The sequence below is a fragment of the Macaca fascicularis genome, chromosome 12 (assembly GCF_037993035.2).
Source record: "Macaca fascicularis isolate 582-1 chromosome 12, T2T-MFA8v1.1".
Classification (NCBI taxonomy): Eukaryota; Metazoa; Chordata; class Mammalia; order Primates; family Cercopithecidae; genus Macaca; species Macaca fascicularis.
In genome coordinates, this window is record NC_088386.1 from 102414208 (window position 1) to 102426324 (window position 12117).

The 12117-nt window shown below is 37.4% G+C and overlaps 1 protein-coding gene across 4 annotated transcripts in view; it reads left to right on the forward strand.

Annotated features, from left to right (window-relative positions):
* The window catches only part of ADAM23 (ADAM metallopeptidase domain 23), a 172623-nt gene that overhangs the window by 25360 nt on the left and 135146 nt on the right, over nucleotides 1–12117 (forward strand). The window lies entirely within an intron of this gene.

The window sequence follows — 12117 nt, forward strand, 5'->3', positions numbered from 1 at the left end:
CACATGGCCAGAACAGGAGAAAGAGAGAGGGGAGGAGGTGCTACACACTTTTAAACAACCAAATCTCATGACAGCTCACTACCATGATGACACCTCCAAGGGGTATAGTGTTAAACCACGAGAAACCGTCCTCCTGATCAAAATCCTCATGATCACCCCCTACTAGACCCCACCTCCAACATTGGGGATTACAACTGAACATGAGATTTGGGTGGGGACACAGGTCCAAACCATATCAATTAGCTTAAAGGATTTATTCTTTATATTTAACTGTCTATTCCACAACTCCACTTGGGCATGTAATGTGCATATCAAGCTTAGATTCAGAGTCCTGAATTCCTACCACCACCTTCTTCTCCTGCAGTCTTCCCCATCTTAATAAATTGCTTGCTCCTTCTGGTTACTCAGGCCAGACATTTTAGAGTTTTCTTGTCACCTCTATTTCATTTATAATCCACGTCTAATCTGTAAGTGAGTCCTACTGACTTTGCCTTCACTATCTTCCCAGAATCTGACCAAGTCTCATCAACTCCACTGTTATTCCCCAAGTCAAACCCCTATCACCTCCTACCTGGATTATTATTGCAACAGCCTCTTAAGCCACTCTGCTTCTCCCTTGCACCCTGACCACTTTAGTGCATTGTCCACACAGTAGCTTCTGGTGAACTTTAAAAAATGGAAACCTGATCATATCATTCCTCACTCAGAATTCTCAGCACATTACTATTTCATTCAGAATAAAAGGTGAAGTTCTTACAGTGGCCCACAAGGTGCTACACAACTGACCCCTTACTGGTTCTGTGACTCTTGCCTGCACAACTCCTCTAGTCTCCCTCCACTTGACCCACACTGGCCTTTTTATTGTTATTCTTCAAATAGACCAAGTGTGTCTCTGCCTCAGGGCTTTTACAACTAGCTGTTCCCTCTGCCTGGGATTCTCTTTCCTTAGGTATTTACCTGACTTGTACCCTCACCTAGTCTTTGCTCAGATATCACCTCTTCAAAGACTCCTTCTTTGACCATCCTATTTTTTTGTTCTGCAAACTCCCTAACTTATTTTGACTCTTATCTACTTTAATCTTTTTACCTATGTCACTCATCATTATCTAACTTACTTTATATTTACTTGTTGGTCGTATTAGCCATCCCCCGCAAAACACGTACCCTAAAATTAAACCCTGGAAGGCCAGGGCTTCTGCTCGAAATGTGGTAGACACACATGATTATTTGCTTAATGAGTAAATGATTTCATGTATGATGTAGAAGCCAACAAGGCAATATGTAATCTGAGGAAATAGACATATTCCTCAGATATATAATAGATATATTCTATTTTTATTTTGTATGTCTTCAAGGCTCCATGCAATTTCTAGGTTCACATTTAGAAACAAAAATGGAGTTTTAATAGGCCTAAAACATTACATGGACATGGTGAGACCTGTCATTTGTGTACGAAAATAGGAGATTCTGCATAGTGGTCAGTATTCTAAATGTTGGTTTTAAAAATTGTGCAAATACAGGTTGAGTGGTTGATATTTTCCAGAGCTCTGTGGAAGTTCAATATTAGAGAACATGAGGTCGCCTATGAATATTAGCTTTTCTACATCTAGCTTTGGGTAAAGTATGTGTACTACAAATACTTGTTTTGAGTAAAATTGTGAAACAGGACAATTGTGGGCCTCTATGTCAAGGAACAGGCCTTAATCATGTTACTTAGGAAGTCTACTGGCACCTGCATTTTTGTAAAATGGAGAAATCCATTTTTGGCATGACTCCCAATTTGAAAGTTACTCTTTTCATCCAAAGGGGTAGAATGCAACCCATCCATAGTCATAGACAAGGTCAGAATTCAGTGCAAAGGACAGAGCCAGACATGGCTAAGGACTGGAGAACACTGAACTTTTCCTAATCTGTAGTTGTAGTTCTCTGTAGATAAAAGGGATCTCTGCCCCAGTAATATGCAACTTGCCGAGGGTTGTCAAGGAAAGCAAAGACCACTTAGGAATATCATTGTCAAACAGCTGTATATTTAACATGAACTTTGAGCAATCTCATAAGCAGAGCCTGAAAAATTCTACAGATGGAAATATCAGCTCTGGTATAGAGATCCCAACACAAATCACTGGGTAGAAACAGTATGAAACCTACCAGCAAGGATCAGTGAATTGAGGTATGTCAAGAGAAGAGAGCTCTGGCCTGGACAGATCTGCTCAGCCTTCTTTGATTACACGTTTTCAGTAATTTATTGATGAGGGAGAATTGGAGGTTAATATTTGAATCTACTCTATATCATTTATGGTTTGCTAGATATAACAATGCTCAAATGAACTGTATAATTACTATACCATAATTTTCATTTTGTATTTCAGAATTACTCATTCTTAACTAATCCTTATGTAGTCATCATAAAGACCCAAGTTAAAGAACCTTCTGTTGCCTTAGATTGATATTTGCATTGACATGAGTCCACTGGGCCGTTCCAGTCAAAATTTCAAGGACCAGAGTAGGCAGTCCAGGGAAGTAGGACTCTTTAGGAGGGTTGCCTCACATGAGGCTTTTTTTTTCTTTTAGAATAGTATTCTCATTATGTAAGCAAATTAAAAAAAAAACTGCCATGTAATGAGTCACAGACACTAAGCATGGTGCTTGGTGTCTTGCTTTCCAGAATCTATATTTTATTTCCATTCTTTTATTTAAATTATTTAGTGGGTGTTCAATAATTCTGGCTAGAAAGACAAAGTATGTTCTTGCTTTATGACACAAGCGTTAGCAGAGAGAGAAGTGTTCCTTGGAGTTCTGCAGTTTGGTGATGTAGGAATTGACGAGGAAAAAGAACAAAGGTGAATCACACCTCAGCTACTAGATTAATGCACCACATTAAATGTTACTATTCAGGAAGGCAGCCGAAAGAAACCGCTTCCATGGTAACTGTTGTCATAGTTGTATTTTTACTCATCTCTCAAAAAATATATGAAAGTGAAATAATACTGCTGTAGTGATACTTGTGCTGCTTTACCCATTTTAAATAGCAAGTGCTCCAAAGGCTTGTAATTCAGTCTTTCTCCTTAGTTGGCATTGCCAGTTAATATCCAGCAAACATTAATCACTAACGGTAAATGTATAGAAGACATTTCATATACCTGTCCAAGGATGCTTTGTCAGTGAAAGTGTGTTGTTACAAAGTCCTCCAGGATTGCTAAATAATCACTAGGGAAAATCTTAGTTTGACCTTCCCCACACCCACCATAAGATTAAATGTACCTTCTCTTCTTTGGCTGGCCATGAAGATTTTAAAAAGAAATATTTAGTGTGGCTAATGTGATTCACTGGAATACGTATTTAGATTACCAGTGCCTACTTCCTCTTTCTCTTCAGCATCCATCTTTTGTATATTTAAGAGTACCTTGGCCGGGCGCAGTGGCTCACACCTGTAATCCCAGTACTTTGGGAGGCCGAGGCAGGTGGATCACTTGAGGTCAGGAGTTCAAGACTAGCCTGGCCAATATGGTGAAACCCTGTCTTTACTAGAAAAAAAAAAATAACAAAAATTAGCTGGGTGTATTGGTGCACACCTGTAGTCCCAGCTACTTGGGAGGCTGAGGCATGAGAATCGCTTGAACCCGGGAGGCGGAGGTTGCAGTGCTGAGATCATGTCACTGCACTCCAGCCTGGATGACAAAGAGAGACTCCATCTCAGGGAAAAAAAAAAAAAAAAAAAGGAGTACCTCAAACTGAGGTACATAAGAAAAGAGAGGAAGATGAATTTGGAATCTCTTTAAGACTGATTTATTTAGAAAAGAGCTCTTGTATAAGATTTGGTCAGAAGTTAAAATTCACAAATCCATAAATCCAAGCTTTCCTTTTTTCTGTCTCATCAGATTGCATAATCGAATATTGGCTAGGTTTCTTTTACGGTAGACGTTCCATCTTTTTCGGCTAGGTTGGCACAGAGAACAAAGATAAACAGTGATCTGCTTCCGTTAGTGGGAGATGTTCACCGTGGGTTGTGAGAAGAGTGTATTTTGTTGATGCTTTGGTCTTGTTTCTGTAATAGCCTTCAAAGGGTATGACTTAAGCTTCCTAATTTAGGACCAAAAGATAGATTGATTAACAAAATACATTAGCATTTTTGGGCATGTATGTCCTCCCCCTACTTGTCATTCTTGTGAAATTCTTTATTTTATGATAAACTGTCATGTTTAACTCACACCACAATCCACATTGCAGTATAACAGCCCAGAATGGAAGGCATCCTGTGTTTTACTTTAAAAGCATGTTTCTTAAGCATTTATTTGTTAGCAAATACTTATTAACACTTTATAATTTCGTTCTCTTAAATAAATCCTGGAAGAGCTGTCTGAATTCTATCTTTAAATGAGGAGAAAGTCTTCCTCATAAGCCATTCTCAGCTCTCCCCAGCCCCCAGCAGACTCACTCCACAAATTCAAATACACTTATTACCCTTACTCCAAATTTAGTAATTAATCATGCTTATATTGTATGTGGTAGCTTTACAAATAATATTTATGCCAGGTGTGGTGGCTCACACCTGTAATCCCAGCATTTTGGGAGGCTAAGATGGGAAGATTGCTTGAGGCCAGGAGTTCAAGACCAGCTGGGGCAACACAGTGGGACCCATCTCTAAAATAATAATAACAATAACGATTCTTATTATTTAATTGACATATTTTTCACTCTTTGCAGTTACTCATTTTATTTCCTTAACCATATTATAATCTTTTCGATTTAAGTGTTAATTCTCGGCCAGGCACGGTAGCTCACACCTGGAATCCCAGCACTTTTTGGGAGATCAAGGGGGGTGAATTATTGAGCCTACGAGTTTGTGACAGCCTGGACAACATGGTGAGACCCCATCTCTATAAAAAATAAATAAAAATATTAGCTGGGAATAGTGGCACATGCCTGTGGTCCCATCTATTTGGGAGGCTGAGGTGGGAGGATTGGTTCAGCTAGGAGGTCAAGGCTGCAGTGAGTTGCGATTGCACCACTGCACACCAGCTTGGGCAACAGAGCGAGACCCTGTCTCAAAAAAAAACAAAAACAAACAAACAAACAAACAAACAAAAACAAAACTAACTCTCCTATACATCTGCTCTAGTATCTTACATAAGTTCGGTATTTAATACAGATTTGTTGATGGTAAGCCCATAATACTATCAATTGGAACATGGTAGAAGAAAACATGATAATATTTTTCTCCTTCAAAGTACCTATTTAAATGCATCGTGGCAAGAATGTTCAGCAAATTACCCTAATTTGCAGGACTGCCTTCATGTAACATTTGCAGCTGTTTCACTTCTCAGGAAAATGATTCATATTATTTTGAAGACATGACAACTTGAACAAGGTCAAAGCATAATACATAATGATAATTAGCAATAAAAGTATAAAGTTTGCAAATTTTGCTGAGTATAAATGCACATTGGAATTTGCTAGATGGTGGCTAACTATCCTGGGAGGGAACTTTAGGGTGGAGTTGATTGATACTCTTCCAAAATGTTACTATATTCTTTTTTCTCTTTTTCCTAATTTACTGTCTCCTTCCTAAATGATTGAGCTCTTTCAGTGTGGCTGAGCTACATTGGCCACATTATTATTACTGCTATTTTCTTTGAGACTGGGTCTCGTTCTGTCACCCAGACTGAAGTGCAGTGGCATGATCTTGGCTCACTGCAGCCTCAAACACCTGGGCTCAGGTGATTCTCCTGCCCCAGCCTCCTGAGTAGCTGGGACTAGAGGCATGAACCACCACGCCTGGCTAATTTTTGTATTTTTTTGTAGAGACAGGGTTTCACCATGTTGCCTAACCTGGTCTCAAACTCCTGGTTTCAAGCGATCCTCCTGCCTTGGCCTCCCAAAGTGTTGAGATTATGGTGTGAGCCACTGAGCCCAGCCGTCAGTTGCATTATTGTATTATTTAATCCTCGCAAATATCATGTTGTTAAGCCGCTATTATTTGTATTTTAATGACCAGAAAACATTGAGGCTTGCGGATGTAAGGACTTCTGGCATAAATATGGCACTTTTTTGTCATTTAACTAAAACTGACACCTCATATTTCTTCCTTTGATGTGTGACTTTGGACAATAACATTACTTAATCTATCTGTGCCCTTTAAAAATGCTTCTCTTCTATAAAAGGGTAATACAAATGTCTGCTCTACCAACTGCATGGGGTGCTGTGTTCTAGATAGACATGACAGTACTTTGAGATGATTAAAATATAAGAAATATGAGGCATTATTATTTTTATCCTAACACAAACCTGTGCAATCACCAATGTATCAATTTAGAATGAGGGATTAGAACCAAATTATAATTAAACATGGTCTGTTGATATTTTCTTTTGGACTTCAAAACTTTTAAGATATATTTACATATTTGGATTTTTGCATTATACAGAAAAAAGATCCACAAGCTGGACTTTTATGTTTCTCCAGCTACAGTATAGGTCCAAACTAGTCCTCTTTAGAAGAACCTCTGTGATTAAAAAAAAGTGACTTCTTTTCCTCAAACTTATTTCAATTTAAAGTTGACATTTTCTTCTCATTGATATTTAATTATCTGGGGTGCTGGATTCTGTGCCTACTGTTTTCATATAAAAAGAAAAACATACCAAACAGCCATGCTGATGAAAGTCTTCCTGGTGAAGTGGACTCTTGTCCTGAGCAGCTCAACCCATTATGACAAAGGCGGGGTCCCTCTAGCATCAGATTAGCGGGTTTTCCTCCTCCCATCTTGTTAGTTGGTGAATTTTCAAATCTGTCTTCTCTGAAACATTATAAAATGTCCTGAATTTCAAAAAAAGATGATTTTTATATTCTCTGACCTTTCTCCACCATATTTCTAGATAATGGAGTAGAAACTCTTGAAGGGTCTATTGAAAAACTGTAAAGGTAAGGGAAAGAACCATATGCAACAAGATAAAGAAAATAAAACACTTCCTGAAAAGGTTGTGGTTACACACACACACTTACACACCTGCCACACATATACAATGTAGATGCTATATTCAGTGTTTTAACAGACATAGAATAAACGTTGTTTTTTCTATGTTAGAATAAACAGAAGACAGGCATCTGCTTACTGCCTTTTGCTCTCTCTAATGCCCTGTTTCCTGAAGCCCAGACCTGTAGCCCTCTTCTTTACGAACTCGAGTGTCAGTCATTCCATTGGTGTTTGCTCAGGCCTGCTTGATACCCTAAAGGGCTTCTTACCTCTGTTTGTAAAACATTTTCTTGTCTATTGATATTCCTCTTTTGGCCATGTTTCCTTCATTACTTAAATGAATATCTCCCTAAATAAACTTAGTATATCTTAAGATCAGGAAACCACTTCGAAATGCTGTTATGTTTTCCACACCACCTGTAGTTTAGAGCAGGGGTCCCCACCTTCCAGGTCACAGAATGATAACAGTCTGTGGCTAGTTTGGAACCGGGCCACACAGCAGGAGGTGAGTGGCAGGTGAGTGAGCATTACTGCCTGAGCTCCACCTCCTGTCAGATCAGCAGTGGCATTAGATTCTCATAGGAGCATGATCCCTATTGTGAACTGCATGTGCGATGGATCTAGGTTGCTTACTCCTTATGAGAATCTAATGCCTGATGATCTAAGGTGGAACAGTTTCATCCTGAAACCATCCCCCACTCCACCCCATCCATGGAAAAATTATCTTCCATGAAACTGGACCCTGGTGTCAAAAAGGTTGGGGACCACTGGTTTAGAGCATACTAAAGTAAAATATATGTCTCAGAAGATGTGATCATCCATAGCATAGACACCCAGTTACCCAAGTTGCTCATTTTCTACTAAATTTTATAGTTTAGTAGAAATTCAGCCTTATAATATTTTTTGAGTTCTGGGAAAGTGTTATTTCCCATTTTCAGTTCCAGTTATGGGTATGCTCTACAGAACTCACAAATTCTTGCCAAATAGTGAAGAACACTGTTTGAACACCTATTATGTGTGAAACATAGTTGCATGAAAACATGTATATCCTGCACATGGCTGCTTTTTATTTTTATGATTAGATATAGAGTTATTTTTCTTCTTGTTTTTATGTCTATATTAGCTACTCTAGAATATAAGTCCCAAGAAAACATAGCCTATTTAATGCACCCTACACAGAGCTGGGCATGGATGATTGCTTAATGTCATAACATCGCTTGATGATAAGGTGCAAAACAAGTCTTAGCTGAAGAACCCAACAGCCTTCTTGAAGTCATTTAATATTATACCATTAGATGCCATCTACTAGAAAGAAAAAATACAAACAAAAGCACATTACAAAGACGTGTAAATTGTTCTCCAGTGAAGGAGGTTTGTGTATATAATTGAGTTTAATTGTTTTTGTTTTTAGAGCTCCTGTAATTTCCCTGTGCCAGATTCTGAGTTAAAAGAAAAATACTAAAGTGGTTAGGCAACAGCTGTTCTCAGTCCTTCAGGGTGGTAATTCTGAGCCCAGGGACGTGCTCATTCTTGTTGTGAAATGATGTTCTTTGTCTGTAAAACCCTGCATTCTTCCACAGTGCTATTATAGTGAATGTCCTTATAAAAGCAAGGCTGTTTAACAGATATCCTGAAAGAGAAAATAACTGATTTTGACCTAATACGTGGTTCATGAACTTTTCTCTGAAGCATTCCTAGGATCTGATTTTGTATTACTGAACACATTTCTAAACCTCACTGCATAGTTCCTTTGTAAAAGAAGAACAATACTGTAGGTAGTATTTGTATTTTTAGTAGATTTCAGTGATGCTGGTCAGTTAATTAACTCTAAAATCTGTTAAATCAACCAAAAATGATATGACTGTATATTATAAGACTTTGTACTCATCCCAGCCATTCTTCTAACTTTTCTACCATTTGAAAGAAGCAAGCCAATATTCTGTAAAAAAAAAAAAAAAAAAAAAAAAAAAATATATATATATATATATATATATATATATATATATATATATATATAAAACAACAATGTGGTTTATAAAATAATGATGAGAACTCACTTTACATGGTTTGAAAACATATTTTAAATGGGCATATATAAAAACTGTATAATATTTTGTTAAAGAAAAAGTGACAAATTGAAATGGAATACATAGCATCCAGAAGTTAAACACTATTTTAATTGTGCCTAAGACAATTAAATAAAATGATAGGGAAAAGTAACACTTGTCAGGTATTTATTTTGGTATAGAGAAGAATCTGTACTGTATAGACACTTGTAGAATGTATAGCAATGGAAAGAGAAACAGAATGTAAGAAAACTAACATACATCAGTATATTTAAATGACTTAAAATGGATATAAATATATTAGATGAAACTAATTCCATTTGATACATTCACAAAGAAGATGAATATGGTGAGGAAATCTTAAATCATTTTATAGAAAATGTGCTTCCTCTTAGAATTAAAATATTAAAACATTCTTACAAATAAAGGTAATAAAATCAAATTCTTTTTTTTTCCAGTGGATAAACAGATATTTTGTTGCTGGCATAATAAATTGCTTCAGTTCTGGAGAGTAATCTGTTAAGATGTTTAAATCATGATGATGTTGATGATGATAATGATAATGATGATGGCATGTGCCAGAAATGGTGCTGAGTGAGCTTGAGGGAATGGTCATTTAGGGGAAGGCTCATTGTCTTGGCCACATGTTCTTGTTTGTGATCATAAATGTCACTGATCATGTCACGTGAAGCTTGCCGGTCTCCATCCCACCTTTTCAGATTCATTGTTTGACATTTCATCTGAAAACCATTTTCCTACAGGCCATATTCATTTTTTAAAAATTTAAAAAGCCTATTTTTCTCATGTTCATTTTGACTCGATTTTTGTAAATGTTTTCCTCCCTGCCCCGAGTGTCTTTTCTTTCCCTGACACATGGATTCTTATTCATCTTTTGAGTTTTTGTTCAAATAGCACCTTGTTAGTGGATCCTTTCTGTACCCCTCTGTGCCTGGGTGGGGTTCAGCTGTGGTCCCTGTCCTGTGGCCCATTAGGCAAGCTGAGGCTGACAGTTCTACCTGCCCCTCTGGAGACCATCACTTCTTTGAGGGCAGAAGCTGTGTCCCAGCTATCTTTACATGCAAAGCAGGACTTAATATGTTTGTGTGGAATGATTGAATGCAAAAGCAAAGGAAAACCCAGTATGATTGACTAGCTTTTTGATTAAATTCTATTAAACTGAAGCTAGTCACATTGACTTGGTATAAACCTATTTTAGCATTTATCAAATTGTATAACTCCTGCAGTTCTATAAAATGAAGGTACTACATTTACCACCAGATTACCTTATTTTGCAACAGAGTGTTGTCAGTGTTTGTACTTGTCGCATCACCTATTTGCTATGAAGTACGCTTTTTACTGGGTCACTGTCAAGTTCTTAGTGTTTATAAAGATGTTCAAGGAGGTATATTTAATGAACTCATCTCTACTATATAATATTCTTAAGAGAAACTATACTAAGGATTTATCTTATTCTTAGGAATTAAATTTTACATACTTAAAGCTTTTTGGATCCAGAGCTGAAAAATCTCTCCTTGTACAAATTATTCATCAATATAAATATCTTTATGCAAAAATTAATGCTTCAAGGTACAGAATGAATTTAAAGACAGTGGATATTTGTATTGAATAGAGGTTCTGTTGTGGATAACAGAGACCACACTTGACAGAAGTTTCTTTCTTTCTCTCTCTCTCTCTCATAGTTGTATGGATACAGGAAGCCCACAAGTATGGTGACCCTGTTCTAGAAGGTTGTTTGGAATTCGACTTGGCGTCCTATGGCATTAAGGATTTAGGAGCCTTCTTTCTCATTGTTTTGTATTTAAAATTTAATATTTGTTAGTTTCCTTTTTGCATTGTATGGATTATTATTGAGTGACTATCTGATTTGGCAATGTGCTTGACTGAAAGTGTAAGTCAAGGTTTATTTATAGTGTTTTATGGGTTTGGTATGACAAAAAGGTCTTGACAATGAATATTTGGTGAATTACTTGGAAGGTCAGATATGCTGGGGAAGAGTCATTAACCTAGACCTGTTTGCAAGACCCCTGTCATATGTGTTGTGGAGCTCACCACCTAGGGGAAGGATGGGAAAGGGAGAGACAGGGAGGAACAAATAAAGTGCTTCCAAAGCCCTGAGTGTGAAGATTGTGTGAAGGAAGACTTCCTTCCACTGCAGGTGGGACGCCTTTGAAGGATTAGGAGAGTTTCAGTCATCAAAAATACAGGGGAAGGCAAAGAGGAGCATGGGGTAGCACTGGGGGAAAGGTGGGAATAGAAAGTACTGGGAGGGGGATGCTTGGTATGTTCATGCTGGCGTCCAGTTACCATGCATGGAGCACTTCACAGATGATTTGTAGCACCCACTGTGCCTTAGGAATGCAATTCTGGAGGAAGGACATTTGTGAGTTAAAGGAAGTATGCTATAGGTGTTTCATTTAGCCTTGTTCTGATAGTGTGATAAAGGAGAGGTTTATGTTAGCTAATACTTTGACAAAACTTCATTGATTTGTTAATTTGCAATATTCAAGATGCTTCTGTGAGCTGTAATAATCTTTAACACCTAGTAAATAGGATTCATGTTTAGATGGAATTATCTTTGTATTTTGAATTAAGACAAAATAATGACAATATTTGTAAACATTTGACTCTTAAAGGGGGACATAAGCTCTCAGTATTCACAAAAGGCCAGGTTCTAAGTGCTTTCTGAAGTTAGAAGGTTGTACTTTCCTATTTTACTGTCATATTCTGCTGATGCATCGTTTAGAGAAAGTTCCAGAGAAAGTTCTAATTCCTGCTGAAGAGCAGAGCACTGACATGATTTTTCACTTAGGTGTGCAGAAAGAATTGGTTAGCTTTATGCACAAAACAGGCTGAAATCAAGCTTTAATTAGTCAGACTTTTGCATAATTCATCATGGTCACTTTGGAAGTCCAGCAGAATATGCTGTTGGTTTTTATCTTAGTGGTTTCATTTTCAAGGATGGGTTGTCTTGTTAGCTCTTTGCTACCCAGATATTTAGATTTTCCTAGCAAAACCATGATATTGTACCTAGTCTCCTAAAGAAATGAATTGCTGTATGAAGA